This window comes from Schistocerca americana, chromosome 1 (assembly GCF_021461395.2).
Source record: "Schistocerca americana isolate TAMUIC-IGC-003095 chromosome 1, iqSchAmer2.1, whole genome shotgun sequence".
Classification (NCBI taxonomy): Eukaryota; Metazoa; Arthropoda; class Insecta; order Orthoptera; family Acrididae; genus Schistocerca; species Schistocerca americana.
The window spans coordinates 60,165,581-60,184,931 of record NC_060119.1 but is presented as its reverse complement, the minus strand read 5'-3'; positions in this window follow the sequence as shown (position 1 = coordinate 60,184,931).

Here is a 19,351-nt window from a genome sequence, read left to right as displayed (position 1 = left end):
GATTTCATACGGGATACTCTACCTGTGCTGCTAGAACATGTGCCTTTACCAGTACGACACAACATGTGGTTCATGCACGATGGAGCTCCTGCACATTTCAGTCGAAGTGTTCGTACGCTTCTCAAAAACAGATTCGGTGACCGATGGATTAGTAGAGGCGGACCAATTCCATGGCCTCCACGCTCTCCTGACCTCAACCCTCTCGACTTTCATTTATGGGGGCATTTGAAAGCTCTTGTCTACGCAACCCCGGTGCCAAATGTAGAGACTCTTCGTGCTCGTATTGTGGACGGCTGTAATACAATACGCCATTCTCCAGGGCTGCATCAGCGCATCAGGGATTCCATGCGACTGAGGGTGGATGCATGTATCCTCGCTACCGGGTACATTTTGAACATTTTCTGTAACAAAGTGCTTGAAGTCACGCTGGTACGTTCTGTTGCTGTGTGTTTCCATCCCATGATTAATGTGATTTGAAGAGAAGTAATAAAATGAGCTCTAACATGGAAAGTAAGCGTTTCCGGACACATATCCACATAACATATTTTCTTTCTTTGTGTGTGAGGAATGTTTCCTGAAAGTTTGGCCGTACCTTTTTGTAACACCCGGTATAAATGTCATTAACAGGATTCCTATCCACAAGAGGTAACCTCCTATTCCGAAAAGAACCTGGAAATTTGTGTATCAGTTTGTAAATAAAAGTTTCATTTGATTTTTCTTAAATTTTGCAATAAATAATGTTTTCCATTCGTTTAATGTTTTTCTTACACTAAGTAGCAATACTCCAGTACGCAAGTATCCCGCTAGTTACGTAAGAAAATAGAATATTTTTGTGTCTTTTCCTTACAGCGGACGACTCCAGAAGATATTTATTGCTGAAAGTTTTTCAGGCATTTCTTTTTGGTACGTTAGGAGCGTCTGTCTGACTTCTGTAGTAGTGTGGGGTGGAAATTGCTTCTTGCACGAGCCAAAGGGTACTTGTCAGATCAATCCATTGCGCAACTCGTCAACATAACACCCACACACTGTCATTGGTATCGATCTTAGTCTATGACGATTAGAAGTTTGGATGTTAGAATAAGAACCTCATTTCACATTAGGCAATTTAAGTGAAGAATAACGGCCGACAATGGTAATCACGGAAGTTACACGACTCTGTTACTAAACTGCTATCCACGAACCAGCTTCCAGTTGCAGGATGTCTATCCAACGGCTTCCAGGAGCAATAAAAAATTAATATTCAATATTTCACATAATTATTGAGCGAATTCAAAAATTTTAAATGCTGTCATAACCTTCACTCTAAGAGATAACCTTGTGTTAAAAGTTTAACTCAATAAGAGAAGTATTACAGTTACAAAACGTGTGTTTGCCTCGAGGCAACGTAACAGACGGCTCGCTAATACACCGTCTGTATTCAGCCAGTGTCTGAGACTAAGAGTGATTAATATCTTCCAACAGACTTTCCACAATTTCAATCATTTACGAAACTTTATTTCGCTGACGGCCTTCACAAAATCGTGAAAAGGAATATAGTTTTTGGCCTGCTACGCTTTCACTGTTTATACAGTAAAACTTCATTATCACAATCGACGTTTTCACTTATTACTTCTTTTACCGAATCTACTCGGAACACACCTTGCACACAGTAACTACGCACATATAGATCACAACATATGACTCCATAAACATGTAAATGTGCGAAAATCTACCTTTTGCTTAAAATGGAGAGCAAACTGCCTAAACTTTTTCTCGCTTACAAGCTTAAATCCCACTATTTAACACATTAACTCATTCTTGAACTGATCAGACTGTTGAATCTGTTTTATACATGCGAGTTCGATGCTTTAAAGATTCTGTCGTTTATTGGTTATGGTATCACAAACGTATCAACATAGAAATTCTGGATAACAGAAGAAATACTGTAGCTGATCGATGAAAGAGGGTAACACGAAAATTTGGAGCGAAAATATGGCGCACAACAATGTAAGTCACTTAGATACGAAATCAGTACAGTAAAGAAGATAAACCGAAATAGTTGCAGGAAAAATTCGAAGAAATTGAAAAGGACAGGACAGATTCAGCATACATATAGCTGAAAATAACTTTCATAAAACTCAAAATCAAAGAACTCAACTTTAAGAGTGCGGAAGGATATTCCTGTTACACACAGAACTGGTAGCGCTTAGGCGGCAAGAGTACATTAGAATCCTGTGCTAAGGAGATGAACTGTCTGCAGAAGTGATAAGAAGAAACGAAGATCTATTTAGAGACCAGGAGGAGCTTTAGAAGGCTTGCGATCAAAGAAGGCAGAAGGGATACATTACAGCCCTTCGCAAATTTCTAAAATATTTGTAGTATCAACCAAACGGCTATTCACTTTAGGGTATAGAATTTATGAGACTGGAGAGATTAGTGGACTTTGGATGAACATCATCTACACAATTAACAAGACAACAAAAGCAAGAACTATCGCACATTCAGCTGACAGCTCATGCATCCAAGTTACTGGCAAGTATAATGTGCAGAAGAATAAAGAAGAGAATTAAGGCTCTGTTAGATGACAACCAGATCGGCTTTGAGAAAGTTAAATGTGCGAGAGATGCAGTTCTGACGTTACGCTCGACAATGAAAGGAAGACTTAAGAAAAATGAATATACGGTGAACCGACTTGTCGAGCTAGAAAAAGTGCTCGAGAATTTAAAGTGGTGGAAGATGTCTGAAATCTTTAGAAAACATAGATGTGTGCTCTACTGTAGGGGAAGACGGGTAATATACTATAGTTGCAAAACCCAAGAGGGAACAACAAGAGTCGAAGACCAACGGAGAAATGCTCGGATTAAAAAAGGCGTAAAACAGGATGTAGTCCTCCTCCAATAGTGTTCAACCTGTTTGCGAAAAAGCAAAGAAGGAAGTGAAAGAATGGTTCAGAACTGGCGTGTACGAATATCAGAGATAAGATTCGCTGAGGATAGTGCTATCCTCCTTGAAAGTGTGGCAGTTTTGCATAGGCTGGAATGTCTTCAACAAATAATTAAGGATGATGGGTGTATCTGCAATTCTGAGATGAAGAGAGTTGCGCAGAAGAAGAAGAAGAGAGAAAGAAGAACCGAAGTCATACAAGACAAAATTTGTGTCGCTGTATGGTCCTGCAAATAAGGTCATCAGCAGTGTAAAAGCTGAAGATACGGGAAGACGCTTTGTAACTATACGACTCGCACTTCAGGCTGTTTTGATTTTCACCACCATACTTACAAAATGCACCGCGTTCTTGCGACAGACATTTCGTAACACAAATTTAATCATTCAGAACTATGTACACAAACAACTAACACCGAAAGAATTATCGACACGGTGCTAAATGTGTAGTGTAAGGCAACAGAGAACGCATAATTTCTATGCGAATTTTTTTTTACGTGTAATTTATGGTTAAGTTATTATTTGCGAGCACGTGTCAAGCTATGCAAACAATTTCTTAAACTGTCCGTTGATTTACACCTACTAACCAGTTTAAAGGAAAATGATGGGAATGAGTCCTTTAAGAAACTATAACTGCTGAACACTCGCTCGTCGCCTCTTGAGGTAACGCTGGAGTCCGACAACCGTTCAGCGACGGAACTGCAGCTGCTATTGTACATTAGCCTTGCCGTCTCCCACGCAGACTCACACTACGACGTTCAGGTTGCGGAACGAGAAATACATCATCAGGAGGAGATTTGCATCTGGTGAAGATGGTCACCGCGACAAAAGTTCAAGGACGCTGTTTCACAAAGCCGCCGCTTCCTCTCCGGGCTTAACTCATCGCAGCAAATGTCGGGCAGTACCATTACGAAAGGCCAAGGACCAGCGGAGGGGAAATCCCGTTAATCAGGCTTCCCAGTGGACCGAAGGCAACTTGCAGTACTCGAAATAATGGTTCGTGCAAGCACCTCAGTTCCGTGCGAATCCTTTCAAAGCTAGTACAGGGCTTGATCCTGGAGAACAGAAACCGTTCGGTATTGAGGCTTTGAAGCCCTTCCATTGACGTGTTTACGGAACGACGGAGACAGTTTTTGTTCCTTTAGTCTGAAGTCTTACGACTGATCTGATGCAGAAATCCCCGCTAGTACTGAGCGAGTTCGCGCAGTGGTTAGCGCATTAGACTCGCCTTAGGAAGGACGATTCACTAAATTGTTGTCTGTTTTTTTTTTAAACACTCAACGACCTGCGGTTCTTCCAATTTATACAGGAATCGTTTTGATTTCGTGCCTTTCTACTATTTCTTTAGCTCTAATCTGCAGTTCGTAATCAGTAAGTTACGGCCAGCATTTGTCCTGGAAATGTATTGCAGTTTAAAATATGGTTTCGAAATCTCTCTTACCATCACGTAATCCAGTATCTCCAGGTCTCTTCCACATATACGTTCTTCCATGATTCTTAATCCAAGTCTTTGCTCTTTACAAAATTCTACCAGGTGGCTTTCTCTTTCATTCCTCCATCGCCAACCCTCAGTCCAAATTCACTTAAAAAATTTTCTTCACTTGCTTTTCCTGTTATCGAATTCAAGTTCCCCTTAACTACCTGAATAAGTTATTTTCTCCTCATACATTCTTCCAATCTCTTCATCATCTACGGAGCTAGTAGGCATATAAATTCGTACTACTTTCGTGTGTGTTGGCTTAGTATCAAACTTCACTATGATAATACGTTCACTATTCTGTTCATAACAGCTTACCCGCGTTTCTACACTACTGGCCATTAAAATTGCTACACCAAGAAGAAATACAGATGATAAACGGGTATTCATTGGGTAAACATATTATACTAGAACTGACATATGATTACATTTTCACGCAATTTGGGTGCATAGATCCTGAGATGTCAGTGCCCAGAACAACCACCTCTGGTCGTAATAACGGCCTTGATACACCTGGGCATTGAGTCAAACAGAGCTTGGATGGCGTGTTCAGGTACACCTGCCCATGCGGCTTCAACACGATACCACAGTTCATCAAGAGTAGTGACTTGAGTATTGTGACGAGCCAGTTGCTCGGCCACCATTCACCAGACGTTTTCAATTGGTGTGAGATCTGGAGAATGTGCTGGCCAGGGCAGCAGTCGAACATTTTCTGTCTCCAGAAAGACCCGTACAGGACCTGCAACATGCGGTCGCGCTTTATCCTGCTGCAATGTAGGGTTTCGGAGGGCTCGAATGGAGGGTAGAGCCACGGGTCGTACCACATCAAAAATCTGTTCAAAGTGCCGTCAATGCGAACAAGAGGTGACCGAGGCGTGTAACCAATGGCATACCATCACGCCGCGTGATACACCAGTATGGCGATGACGAATACACGCCTCAAATGTGCGTTCACTACGATGTCGCCAAACACGGATGCGACCATCATGATGCTGTAAACAGAAGCCGGCCGGAGTGGTCGAAGGTTCTAGGCGCTACAGTCTGGAGCCGCGCGACCGCTACGGTCGCAGGTTCGAATCCTGGCTCGGGCATGGATGTGTGTGATGTGCTTAGGTTAGTTAGGTTTAAGTGGTTCTAAGCTGTAGGGGACTGATGACCACAGGAGTTAAGTCCCATAGTGCTCAGAGCCATTTGTTTTTATAAACAGAACTTGGATTTGCCATTCGTGCACCCAGGTTCGTCGTTGAGTACACCATCTCATGCGCTCCTGTCTGTGATGCAGCGTCAAGGGTAACCGCAGCCATGGTCTCCGAGCTGATAGTCCATGCTGCTGCAAACGTCGTCGAACTGTTCGTGCAGATGGTTGTTGTCTTGCAAACGTCCCCAAGTGTTGACTCAGGGATCGAGACGTGGCTGCACGATCCGTTACAGCCATGAGGATAAGATGCCTGTCATCTCGACAGCTAGTGATACGAGGCCGTTGGGATCCAGCAAGGCATGCTGTATTACGCTCCTGAACCCACCGATTCCACCGAGCGAGGTGGCGCAGTGGTTACCACACTGGACTCGCATTCGGGAGGACGACGGTTCAATCCCGTCTCCAGCCATCCTGATTTAGGTTTTCCGTGATTTCCCTAAATCGCTTCAGGCAAATGCCGGGATGGTTCCTTTGAAAGGGCACGGCCGATTTCCTTCCCAATCCTTCCCTAACCCGAGCATGAGCTTCGTCTCTAATGACCTCGTTGTCGACGGGACGTTAAACTCTAACCAGCACCACCACCACCGATTCCATATTCTGCTAACAGTCATTGGATCTCAACCAACGCGAACAGCAATATCGCGACACGATAAACCGCAATAGCGATAGGCTACAATCCGACCTTTATCAAAGTGGGAAATGTGATGGTACGCATTTCTCCTCCTTACACGAGACATCACAACAACGTTTCACCAGGCAACGCCGGTCAACTGCTGTTTGTGTATGAGAAATCGGTTGGAAACTTTCCTCATGTCAGCACGTTGTAGGTGTCGCCACCGACGCTAACCTTGTGTGAATGCTCTGAAAAGCTAATCATTTGCATATCACAGCATCTTCTTCCTGTCGGTTAAATTTCGTGTCTGTAGCACGTCATCTTCGTGGTGTAGTTATTTTAATGGCCAGTAGTGTATTCTTCCTGTTCGTAACACAATTTAATCATTCAGAGCTATGTACACAAACAACTAACACCGAAAGAATTATCGACAGGGTGCTAAATGTGGCGATACTCGTATGCTCACATGCCTGGCAGTCTTGTTATTCCTTCTTCTGCACTTCACTAATCTCCAATATATCTAACTTCAACCCATCCATTTCTCTTTCCAAGTTCTCTACCCTACCTACCAGATTAATGGATCTAACATTTTGCGCTCCAACCGGTAGAACACTAGTTTTGGTTGTGCTGCTGATGAGAACTCCTGAGTAGTATTCACCCGGAGATCCGAATGGAGGACTATTTTACCTCCGAAATATTTTTTCCAAGAGGATGTCATCATCATTAAATCATAGAATAGAGCTGATGCCCGTGGAAAAAACAATGGCTGCTGTTTTCCTTTGCTTCAGACGTTTGCAGTACCAACACAAAATTGTTTAATTTTACAAGGCCATCTCAGCCACCATCTATACTGTTACCGCCGAAACTTAAGAAAAGGCTGCTGATACCGAGCGTTACGGACGGTGGTTGTAAAAAATCGCTTGAAATCAGCGGAGGGGTTCAGTCGTTAGTACCAAAATCTACCAGCAGTCCAACTAGCAGAATGACTATGCCCAAGGAATAGGGTGGAATTGTCTAGCAGCTTCTCATAAGCGAGGGACTTCTGTAGTCAATGATACGACGCTTGAGGCGGTGTAAACAGTGACGCCACTGGACAGTGAATGACTGTAAACGAGTGACACGGAGTGGTGAATCACGCTATACCCTGCGACGGTACGGTGGAATTGTCTGCGTTTGGCGAATACGTGAAGAACGCTATCTACGTCACAGGTAGTTCCAACAGCGTAGGGCGGAGGTTACCCGTGGTCTAGGGGTAGCGTCTTTGATTCATAAACAAAACGTCTTCGGTCACGAGTTCGATCCCCGCCACTGCCTAAATTTTAATAAATAATCAGCATTGGCGGCCGAAGACTTCCGGCATAAGAAGTCAGCCTCATTCTGCCAACGGCCTTGTCAAAGAGGGCGGAGTAGCGGATAGGAGAAAGAGGAGAAAGACTAATTGAGTTCTGCAACAAGTTTCAGCTAGTAATAGCGAATACCCTGTTCAAGAATCACAAGAGGAGGAGGTATACTTGGAAAAGGCCGGGGGATACGGGAAGATTTCAATTAGATTACATCATGGTCAGACAGAGATTCCGAAATCAGATACTGGATTGTAAGGCGTACCCAGGAGCAGATATAGACTCGGATCACAATATAGTACTGATGAAGAGTAGGCTGAAGTTCAAGACATTAGTCAGGAAGAATCAATACGCAATGAAGTGGGATACGGAAGTACTAAGGAATGACGAGATACGTTTGAAGCTCTCTAACGCTATAGATACAGCAATAAGGAATAGCGCAGTAGGCAGTACAGTTGAAGAGGAATGGACATCTCTATGAAGGGCCATCACAAAAGTTGGGAAGGAAAACATAGGTACAAAGAAGGTAGCTGCGAAGAAACCATGGGTAACAGAAGAAATACTTCAGTTGATTGATGAAAGGAGGAAGTACAAACATGTTCCGGGAAAATCAGGAATACAGAAGTACAAGTCGCTGAGTAATGAGATAAATAGGAAGTGCAGGGAAGCTAAGAAGAAATGGCTGCAGGAAAAATGTGAAGACATCGAAAAAGATATGATTGTCGGAAAGACAGACTCAGCATACAGAAAAGTCAAAACAACCTTTGGTGACATTAAAAGCAACGGTGGTAACATTAAGCGTGCAACGGGAATTCCACTGTCAAATGCAGAGGAGAGAGCAGATACGTGGAAAGAATACATTGAAAGCCTCTATGAGGGTGAAGATTTGTCTGATGTGATAGAAGAAGAAACATGAATCGATTTAGAAGAGATAGGGGATCCAGTATTAGAATCGGAATTTAAAAGAGCTTTGGAGGACTTACGGTCAAATAAGGCAGAAGGGATAGATAACATTCCATCAGAATTTCTAAAATCATTGTGGGAACTGGCAACAAAACGACTATTCACGTTGGTGTGTAGAATATATGAGTCTGGCGACATACCATCTGACTTTCGGAAAAGCATCATCCACACAATTCCGAAGACGGCAAGAGCTGACAAGTGCGAGAATTATCGCACAATCAGCTTAACAGCTCATGTATCGAAGCTGTTTACAAGAATAATATACAGAAGAATGGAAAAGAAAATTGAGAATGCGCTAGGTGACGATCAGTTTGGCTTTACGAAAAGTAAAGGGACGAGAGAGGCAATTCTGACGTTACGGCTAATAATGGAAGCAAGGCTAAAGAAATATCGAGACACTTTCATAGGATTTGTCGATCTGGAAAAAGCGTTCGACAATATAAAATGGTGCAAGCTGTTCGAGATTCTGAAAAAAGTAGAGGTAAGCTATAGGGAGAGACGGTTCATATACAATATGTACAACAACCAAGAGGGAATAATAAGAGTGGACGATCAAGAACGAAGTGCTCGTATTAAGAAGGGTGTAAGACAAGGCTGTAGCCTTTCGCCCCTACTCTTCAATCTGTACATCGAGGAAGCAATGATGGAAATAAAAGAAAGGTTCAGGAGTGGAATTAAAATACAAGGTGAAAGGATATCAATGATACGATTCGTTGATGACATTGCTATCCTGAGTGAAAGTGAAAAAGAATTAAATGATCTGCCGAACGGAATGAACGGTCTAATGAGTTCACAGTATGGTTTGAGAGTAAATCGAAGAAAGACGAAGGTAATGGGAAGTAGTAGAAATGAGAACAGCGAGAAACTTAACATCAGGATTGATGGTCACGAAGTCAATGAAGTTAAGGAATTCTGCTACCTAGGCAGTAAAATAACCAATGACGGACGGAGCAAGGAGGACATCAAAAGCAGACTCGCTATGGCAAAAAAAGCATTTCTGGCCAAGAGAAGTCTACTAATATCAAATACCAGCCTTAATTTGAGGAAGAAATTTCTGAGGATGTGCGTCTGGAGTACAGCATTGTACGGTAGTGAAACATGGACTGTGGGAAAACCGGAACAGAAGAGAATCGAAGCATTTGAGATGTGGTGCTATAGACGAATGTTGAAAATTAGGTGGACTGATAAGATAAGGAATGAGGAGGTTCTACGCAGAATCGGAGAGGAAAGGAATATGTGGAAAACACTGATAAGGAGAAGGGACAGGATGATAGGACATCTGCTAAGACATGAGGGAATGAATTCCATGGTACTAGAGGGAGCTGTAGAGGGCAAAAACTGTAGAGGAAGACAGAGATTGGAATACGTCAAGCAAATAATTGAGGACGTAGGTTGCAAGTGCTACTCTGAGATGAAGAGGTTAGCACAGGAAAGGAATTCATGGCGGGCCGCATCAAACCAGTCAGTAGATTGATGACCAAGAAAGAAAAAAAAAAAAAAAGAGGACGGACGGAGGTGGTGGTGTTACGGTGTGGGGGGTGTGGTTTCCTCTACATTTGCATCTACACACACACTGCACGAGCCACCCCCACTGTGCGTGGCGCGTGATACCTTGTACCACTACTGCTCATTTCGATTCCTGTTCCACTCGCAAATAGAAAGAAGGGAAAACGACTGCCTAGTTGCCTCCATAAGACCCCTAATTTCTCTTATTTTATGTTCTGTTTGTGGTTCTTATGTTAAATGTACGTTGGCGGCAGTAGAATCGTTCTACATTTAGCTGTCAATTCCTATATCAATGCCTATGTCAATAGCATCTCGCGAAAAGAGCGCCGTCTTCATTCCAGGGACTCCCGTTTGAGTACACGAAGCATAATCGTAATACTCTCGATTCGGTCCAATCTACCAGAAGAGATTAGGATGTGATCCTGTTATTGCGCTTAAGGAGACGCTGGATGCGATGGATATGAACAAATTTGATAGCGTTGTGCACTGTCTACTGTGGAGGAAGAATTCGGAGAAATGATTATTTGTATCAGCAAGGAAATGCACTGTCATAAATCATCTCCTGCGTGGGAATCGTTTGTTATTCCTGAAATGGGTTAGCCTGCCGAGAGTTCCGACGTGAAGCCAATGGAACACTTAAGATCAGATAGAACATAGACTTCGTTCCAGATCGCACTGCCCAACATCAGTTCCTTTGCTGGTTTCGGCTCTTCAGGAAGAATGGACTGCAATTCCCCCATAGATATTTAGACACCTCATTGAAAGTGTTGCCAGCAGAGTTCAAGTTGTCATAAAGGTGAATGGCGGACGCACCCCGTGTTAATGTCCGCTAATAGGTGTCCAGATGCTACTGATCACATAGTGTAGATAAGGAAGGAAGGAACGAGACAGACGCAGTAGCAGAGACTCCAAAAGGGAAAAGGACTTCGTATAAAAATAAGCAGCCGGTAATCTCCAAAAATTATAAACTTTGCGACCAGGAAAAGATGCATGAGAAGCTATGTTTGGAGCACAGTCTGTATAATAGAGGGACGTGGACAGTGGGAAAGACAGAACTGAAAATATTAGAATCCTTTTAAAAGTGGAGTTACAGGAGGCTGATAAATATTCGACAGATCGGTAGGGTTAAGGGTGAAGAATTCTTGAAACGCTTCATAGAGAAAAAGTCCCCAGTGAAAATCATAAAGCATCGAAGGGATAGAATGGTTGAGGTCATGTCACGACACGAATCGCTACTGAAAAGTATAGCTGGAGGAATGATAGGCGGCATACCTGGATGTGCGCATACAAGCCATGTCATCGGTTATGTTGAATGCAGCAGTTATGGTAGAATGGAGATGATAGCTGGCAAGTGGTAGGTATTGGGAACTGCATCGAAGTAACTTTATGGTTCGTGAGCGAAACAAGACGAAACGAACGAAATTTGTGCTCGCGTGTTGTGGCAGTAACGCCCTGTGAAGTGACGCCCAGGGCCAGCTGGACGGGCCTTCCCGCAGCTGGGCGGCGCGTGACTTGCGAGCATCGCGGGATGCTTGCTGCTCCTGCTTTCGTCACGAGGAGCGTTCCCAGGGGCCTCGGCTGCCACTGTGCCGCGCTCGTGACCGATCTCCTCTCTCCGCTCTCCGCTCTCCGCTCAGATAGAGCAACTGCACGGGCGTCCCTAATTAGGCAGCGCGGCTCTGTAAACCCTCTGCGCCTTTCTAGTCGCGCTCCCAAACAACTGCACGCACAATCAGATTACGCACACATTTCTCAACACCGTGTGAAGCGAATTACATCATAGAGGAACTGTTGTGCTCCCGATGAATGCTCGTGTTGCAAACATTTCGTAGATAACACAAAGATGACGTACGTCCTCCTGAGCACGGTGCGCTTACATCGCGTCCTGGGAGGCGGGGGACACCATACACAGTTTCATGAGGCATCCCGATCAAGTCGGACGGTTTCGCAGTTATTTTGAATATATGTTCCTGTAGGTTAAGTACACACAACTGTTGAAGGTTTTTATTATTATCATTATCATAATTATCGTTATTTTATTATTAGTATTGTAGGTTGGTGTATAAGTTCGAAGCGTTTTTCCATAAATCTAATAAACACAACAGATACACATAAGGGAATCTTAGTTATCAATAAAATATTCTCCAGTCTGAGGCGCAAAATCAGGTGAATAAGGTGAGTGCGGAATTACTTCCTTTGTAGCGTTTTTTGTCCGTCTAACAGAATGCGGGCGGGCATCATCGTGGAGTAGCCTCACTCCGCTCAGTGTTCCAGGTCGTCGCTCCTGGACTGCGCCTGCAAGACGTCTCAGTTGTTGACAGCAAATGCCAGCAGTGACGGTTACGCCTCGAGGAAGTAATTCGTATAACACCACATCATCGCTGCTCTGGCAGATGCGTAACATTATCTTTTGTGGACGCGCAGTTCTTTGTACGGGAAGTTTCTCCTCTGTCTGGGCTCAACCATTCCTTTCTTCTCCTGATGTTAGCGTAAAGACATTGATTATCGTCAGCACTAACAGCACAGGATACGAATGGTCGGTGTTGTTCATGAGCCATTTGACGACGAGCAGCGAGAGACGCACGTATTGACACCCGCTGATTCCTGTAATTTTGCCTTAGAGCATGCAGACCTATACACCCGATTTTTTAACTTTTTTCCCCATTGCAAACAAATGTTGCATTGTCCTTCATCATTGTGCATTAATACGTTTAAACGATCTTCATCAAACCCTGAAGATCTTCCTGAACGTGGAGAGTCACTAATGACAAAACGAACCTCCTTAAAAGGAGAAAACCATTTTCTTGGTATGCTCTGTCTCATAGCATTATCCCCATACACAGCACAAATGTTTCTGGCTGTCACCGCTCCTGTCACCTCTCTACTGAACTCAAACATAGTACGTTGGAAATATTCCGATTTCTCCACTTGGTACTCCATTTTCCAGCGTCCACAGTTCCACTTACTATCTCAAAATGATAAAACGATAATATGTAAACTCAAACAGCAACTAAGAATTACAAATAAAAAAAATGACAGTCAATAAATAAACCCATAAACCCATAGCAACCGAAGCACGACATGAAAAAAAAAAAAAAAAAAAAAAAAAAAAAAAAAAGCGTTTCGAACTTATGCACCAAACTAATATTATTCTCACTCTTGTGTGCCTTCAGAGGACCACGATCAATTTTAATTCTTCCTATCCTGTTGTCGTTTCTTCCTTTCCCTTCAGTACTCCTTCATCCTTCACTATGTTGCTTTATCTTCTCCTCAGAGATTGAAAGCAGCAGGGAAAGAGAAAATAGGTTCAAAAGGGACTAACACATCTCTTTTTCTAAAGCTGTTCCTATCAATTTTTTCGTCTTTTTTATGTTCAGGATCTATAAATGTTTCTTGATCCCTTGAATCCAGTTGGTTGCTCACTTCTTTCATCAAAGATATTTTAGGATCTTTTTAGTTAATCTGTTCTCACCCGTTCTGTATACATGATCAAGAATATTTTCCTTATAATTTTTCTCTCCATTGATTCTACTTGTCCAACATGTAATTCAGTATCGGGCATTCTATGGCATACAGACAGCCTGGTTTCAGCGCTCTAGGGAGTACTTTATATTAATGTTCTTACAGAAACATTTTTTGTTGTAAATGTTCTTGGTGGTACCATAAATGGTTTCTGTTTTCTGAACCTCTTCCTCTTAAGCAGATGTTTCTAAATCCCTTTCACGGATTATTTCTTTGAAATACTTAAATTATTTTTACTTTTACTATTTAACCAAAATCAGTGGCCAAAATTTTTGGAGAATTCATTATGTTTGTGTTAAATTTTGTTCTCCTACAGAGATCCTTAAGCATGTTCTGTTGGCTGCCACTTCCTAGAGATTACTTTGCACCTCCGCACTCGTTAGACTGCCACACACGATAATAAGGGAAAACCAGCCAGTTTACTCGAGCACCTGTATTCTTTATCTCCATAATTTAAGGTCAAATTTTATGTTCTGATTTTCTTGTTGGGCATATAGCTTACAATCATGACGACGCTTGTGTTCAGCCAGATCTTTTTCATCAGTGCACAGTGTGTACCACCGGAGATTATGTCAGACATAATTGTAGTTGTTCCGAAGATGTTTCGGTTTTGCTTGTTTTCCGGCTGTGTACACATTTCCTCTAGATCTTTTTTGACCTTCGTGTCCCACGTTGTTCTTGTTTTGATTTCGATTCAAATAAGTCCATTATGAATAATTCATTCTTCTTACGTACCTACAAAACCGAACTCTCTGTTTGTGCACTCTTTCCATATTTTTTTCCATTTTACAACAGATCTCTTATTTCGACAGTTTTATGCAGATACAGCTTTTTAAAATCATTTTGGCCAAGTGTATTGTCTAAGATCTTTCTCTCCTTTCTTTCTAAAACCGATAGTATACGTCTGTCAGAGAGGGTGAGATAAAGGATGCATATGCTTTTACGACATTCTTAGAATGATGAATTTTGGTATATATAGAAAAGCACTTTCTGCTGCAAATATTTCGTCTGTCTTCAAAAGCTATTTCCATTCTTCTGGCTCTTTCAAGACTTCTTTTCTTCGTATAGCCGACTGGCTGAAATGCACTCGCCTAGATATTTAAAGCTAGTCACACGTTTTATTTTTGCGTATTTGGTGTCTAACTGCCATCGTATTGTCCCTGATATTTGCCATTACTTTTTTCCCCAAAAGATATTTGCAAGTCAATTCGCTTTGCTAATTCTTTCAGTAGATTAATTGTTCAATTGTTGTTTCAAAATCTTATGTTATTATGACTACATCGTCTGCAAAAACTAAGCAATTTATTCCCACACCATTCTACTTACTCACAATCCGTACAGGGTGGAGCGTGTCCCGAAGTTTTAATTCTGTGCGCCGTTGACGTATTATTTATTCCAATAAGCAGCTGAAGAGTAGTGGCGAGAGCCCTTCTCCCTTCTGACATCCTGCTGTGATTTCAAAGAGTTTCGAGAAACATCCTTGAAATTTTATTTGGCTGATTGATTTGAGGTAGGGGACCAAACAGCGAGGTCATCAGTCCCATTGGATTAGGGAAGGATGGGGAAGGAAGTTGGCCGTGCCTTTTGAAAGGAACCAACCCGACATTTGCCTGAAGCGATTGATGGAAATCACGGGAAATCTAAATCGGGATGGCCGGACGCGGGCTTGAACCGTCGTCCTCCCAAATGCAAGTCCACTATGCTAACCACTGCGCCACTTATTTAAGACCTTGTGTAGTCATGGTCGCTTTTATAAACCCCAGTAGGTTTTTCACCAACACCCACATCTGACGGTATCTTGAGTAGAGTATTTTTGTTGAAGGAGTCTTAGGCCTTTTTAAAATTATCCTCTCGGCAATAAATATTGTATTATTGTTTTGAGATTCTGTTCTTTTTCTGATGACGACTGACTATCTCGGTATCCTGCTCTACGTTCTACTAGTTTATGCTCGGCTGGTCATGTTAAGAGGTGTAGCGAAATGGTCTTGTAAGTTGCTGGGAGTAATGAGAGGCCATCATAATTATTCGCCTTTGCATTGTTTCCTTTCTTATGCAGAGGATGAACTTTGTAGTCCTTCTCTCAAATACGTTTGCTACAGATTTACGCAAATTATCTGTTGATCACTCATGCATAAGCTTCTGTAATTTTACTGTTATGTAGTCTTCTGTATCAGTACTGTTGACTTTTAGACTGCAGATATTGTGCAATCCGGGGAGGATATGGCCCATTTTGGTCTATTAATTTATTACATATTATTGGATTTATTTCTAACCAAGCAGTTTGTTAACACATTCGCCATGGCTTTGCGGTTTTCTTCGTATGACGCTCCTATGGTTCAATATTTCCCTTTTTTAAATTTCTGTAATATTTATTATTATTGTTATTATTATTACGGCGAAAAGTCAAAAGCCGGCACGCCAGTAGGGAACTATAGAAGAGATATGGCCGTGAGAAGTCGTCAGCCAATCGCACGCTGTCCGACCCCTCTCCAGGACGACAACGTGACAGCAGCGGCTCCTATCGACCGGCTGCTGACGGCCCAGATGAATAGCAGCTTCAAGACTAGCAACTTAGATAGAAGCGTTTACACCGGTTACTCCGCTTGTACCTTATACGTAGCACAGAGTTGGAAGTGTTTATACAGAAGAAGATATAATATTTCGTATGCCGCCCTTTGCTTGCGACACATCTGTGTAATTGCAAAAGTTAAGTATAGCATCTTTTCTTTTTGTAATAAATCTCATTAATACGATTTGTTTGAATGTTTGTCTAACGATCCGAGTATGGAGGCTTCCTAGACACCAGAATTATTGTTATTTATTATTACTATGTAACGACGGAATTTCAATAATTAACGAGCGTAATTTCTAAAAACACAAACTTATGAGTGAAATTAAATTTAAGAGTTTTTAAAAGTGATCATTACCAACATTTAAAAATTCATTCCAGCGCTCTGTGAGCCTTTTATTCCCAGCTGTTAGGAGTTCTTGACTTTGGTGTCCGAGCCACTCGCTTGTGGCATCTCAGTCTTTGGGTGAGATGCACGCACAGTAGTCACCCTTTGTGAGATCGAGACTGGAAGCCAGATGTGGCAACATGTGCCAACCCAAAGTTCTGATCATTTTTCACCTTTCATCAGTAGTACGAATCGGGCGCTTGGACTCCAGCTGCTCGTACAGTGGCTACCAGAAATTAATTTTGTTCGAGAGCGACGTTGCCTATTACATGATCAAATGACTGCAACTACTGTACATGCCTGCGATACACGCCACTCTCGCGACGGCCTCGCTGTGCTGGTAGCCTATGCGAGCAGCTTTAGGCGTTCTCACAGTTACTTGTGGTCGATCGTCGCTCACTCGACACGGTAAGAGGCGACGAGAGAAAACAAACATCAGATGACTGACTTTACACACCGTTATTAACAGTGCAGCAGTGTAATTAGGGAAACAGTTACTGTACATGGTAATCCTTTATCAAGAATGATTTCCGCGTCAGAATGAGGCGCTAACTGTCGACTATTGTTTTCGGCGCTGGTATGTGGGACAGTACACTTGTGTGTGTGTGTGCGGAGAGCGAGAGTTGTCTGCGGCAGAACAAAGGAAGGTCCCGGCTGGGGAGGGAAGTGGACCGCGGCTGGCCGCTTCTGGGTCAGCGCGCCGCCCGCCCACGCCCCACGCCGGCTCCCAGCAGAAGACGCGGCCAGTACGTACCACTAAGAGGAGGCCTCGGTGAGGCGTAAATACCGGAGCTCGTTTCCCGATCCTCTCGAGACCCGCTGACTGCCCCTCGCATTATAACCTCTCTGGATCGCATCTGAGATGAGCTGCCAGTAGGTCTACGATCCTTGCGGCAGTATCCGTCCGAGTTCGAACCCTACAGATATCCGAAGATGACGAGTACTGGGGGCCCGTTTACTTAGCGCATCCGCCACAACAATCGCATACCAATTTCTGGCATCCGTAGCTACTGCGCCTCGTGACAAGACGTGACACAGAGTTGATGAAATTAGTTGGTCTGCTTCACACAGTAGTGGAAGAAGACTTAACTTATCGTGCACTCAAACATGCGGATGTACTGAGCGAGCGCACATGGCAAAGTGAAATATAGGAAGTACCGGATGGTTGTAATTGAAATGCAGCTACTAGCAGAGGTCCAGCGAAAGCTATAATTGTCGTATGGTAGAGGAACCTGGTAGATATGCTAATGCGTTAAGGTGAAGCTGATTCACGCTAGAAAAAAGTTAGTTCCAACTTGGCCACTAGGTGCAAATCTGATGCTGTGAATGCAAGAAAGAAATTCAGAAATGGTTCCATATGTAATTGATTAGGAACAGGACATGGGCAGAAAAATGTGGACAACTGAGAAAGGCATAATGTTGATTTTACTATTAATCGACGCCCATACGATTTGTTCAGTATGACCACCGGAGTCTTCGACGAGATGCTGCGTACGTAAAACAAGTGATCGACAGTTGCTCACGGCAGTTCGGGTGGAATCTGAGCAACGTTTTTCTGTCTACTGGCCTTCAGATCAGGTACTGACCGAACATGTCCCTGGTAGACGCGTTCCATTAGATATCCCCACAACCAATAGCCACATGGATTCAGATAAAGTGATCTTACAGCCCATGCATCTGAAAAACCTCTGGAGATAACACGTCTGTAGAAGCTTCCACTAGACCACTACGGTCGCAGGTTCAAATCCTGCCTCGGGCATGGATGTGTGTGATGGCCTTAGGATAGTTAGGTTTAAGTAGTTCTAAGTTCTAGGGGACTGATGACCTCAGATGTCAAGTCCCATAGTGTTTCAGAGCAATATGAATCATTTTAAGCTTCCACTATGCAGACCTTTCACCGGGCAAGTGACATGAGGTATTACCCATGTCTCTTACATTAACAAAAACTCGTCATTAACTGCCACCGGTATAGGACGCCCTCCTCTTCCAGATGCCACACCAAGCTCACCCTTGTTTTTGAATTTCATTGCCATCTTGTTTAAATCATTTAATGACTTCGGGCCTCAGAACTTTCATTCTCAATGTAGCGCTGTAATTGCTGTCGTTCTAATAAAATAGTTCCGCTAACAGCGCACGGACTCTCTTCTCGATAGCCATACCGTCCACTCAGGTTATGGCTTGTCAAATGACAGCGTGAAAGTCATACCGTCATAAAGCGTACAACGCCAGATTTGCGCCTGGTGGCCAAAACTGGAATTAACTTTTTCAGTGTAAATCGCTTCCGCATTGACCCATTAGCATGTCTACCAAGTTTCTTTTGCATACGATAATTACAGCCCGCACTGCTCCTCTGTGAATAGCTGCACTTTAATTATAACTACCCGGTAGCTGCGGGAGGCGCGTTAATGTGTACCAAAGTATTCAGTTGTTTTAAGGTTATGTAATTATGTCTCAACATAAAAGCATACTGAATGTGTGCATTTTCTCTGTTCTTTGACGACTAGCAAGTTCTCGAATCAGGAGCGCCTGTAACTATTATGCCACATCGTGTTGTCATCAAAACCTTACTGGTCGCAAGTAGCCGTAACCGTAAGGGCATGAAGGTGGAAAGGATATTGATTCCGACTGGAAAGTTAATCAGTGAGTAGATGTTATACGTAAAATATTCATAGGTATTATTGTTTATTGTTCTTCGAAACTACCTACGAAAGTATCTCTGCCATAATTACTTCATGAGTATAACCCTTCTGCAAAGTACATATAGTTAGGCCTACTGAAAATATATGGAATACTGTTCCAAATTCTCAAACAAAAGAAGTCATTTCTGAACTCAAGTTATTTGATATATATGAATAT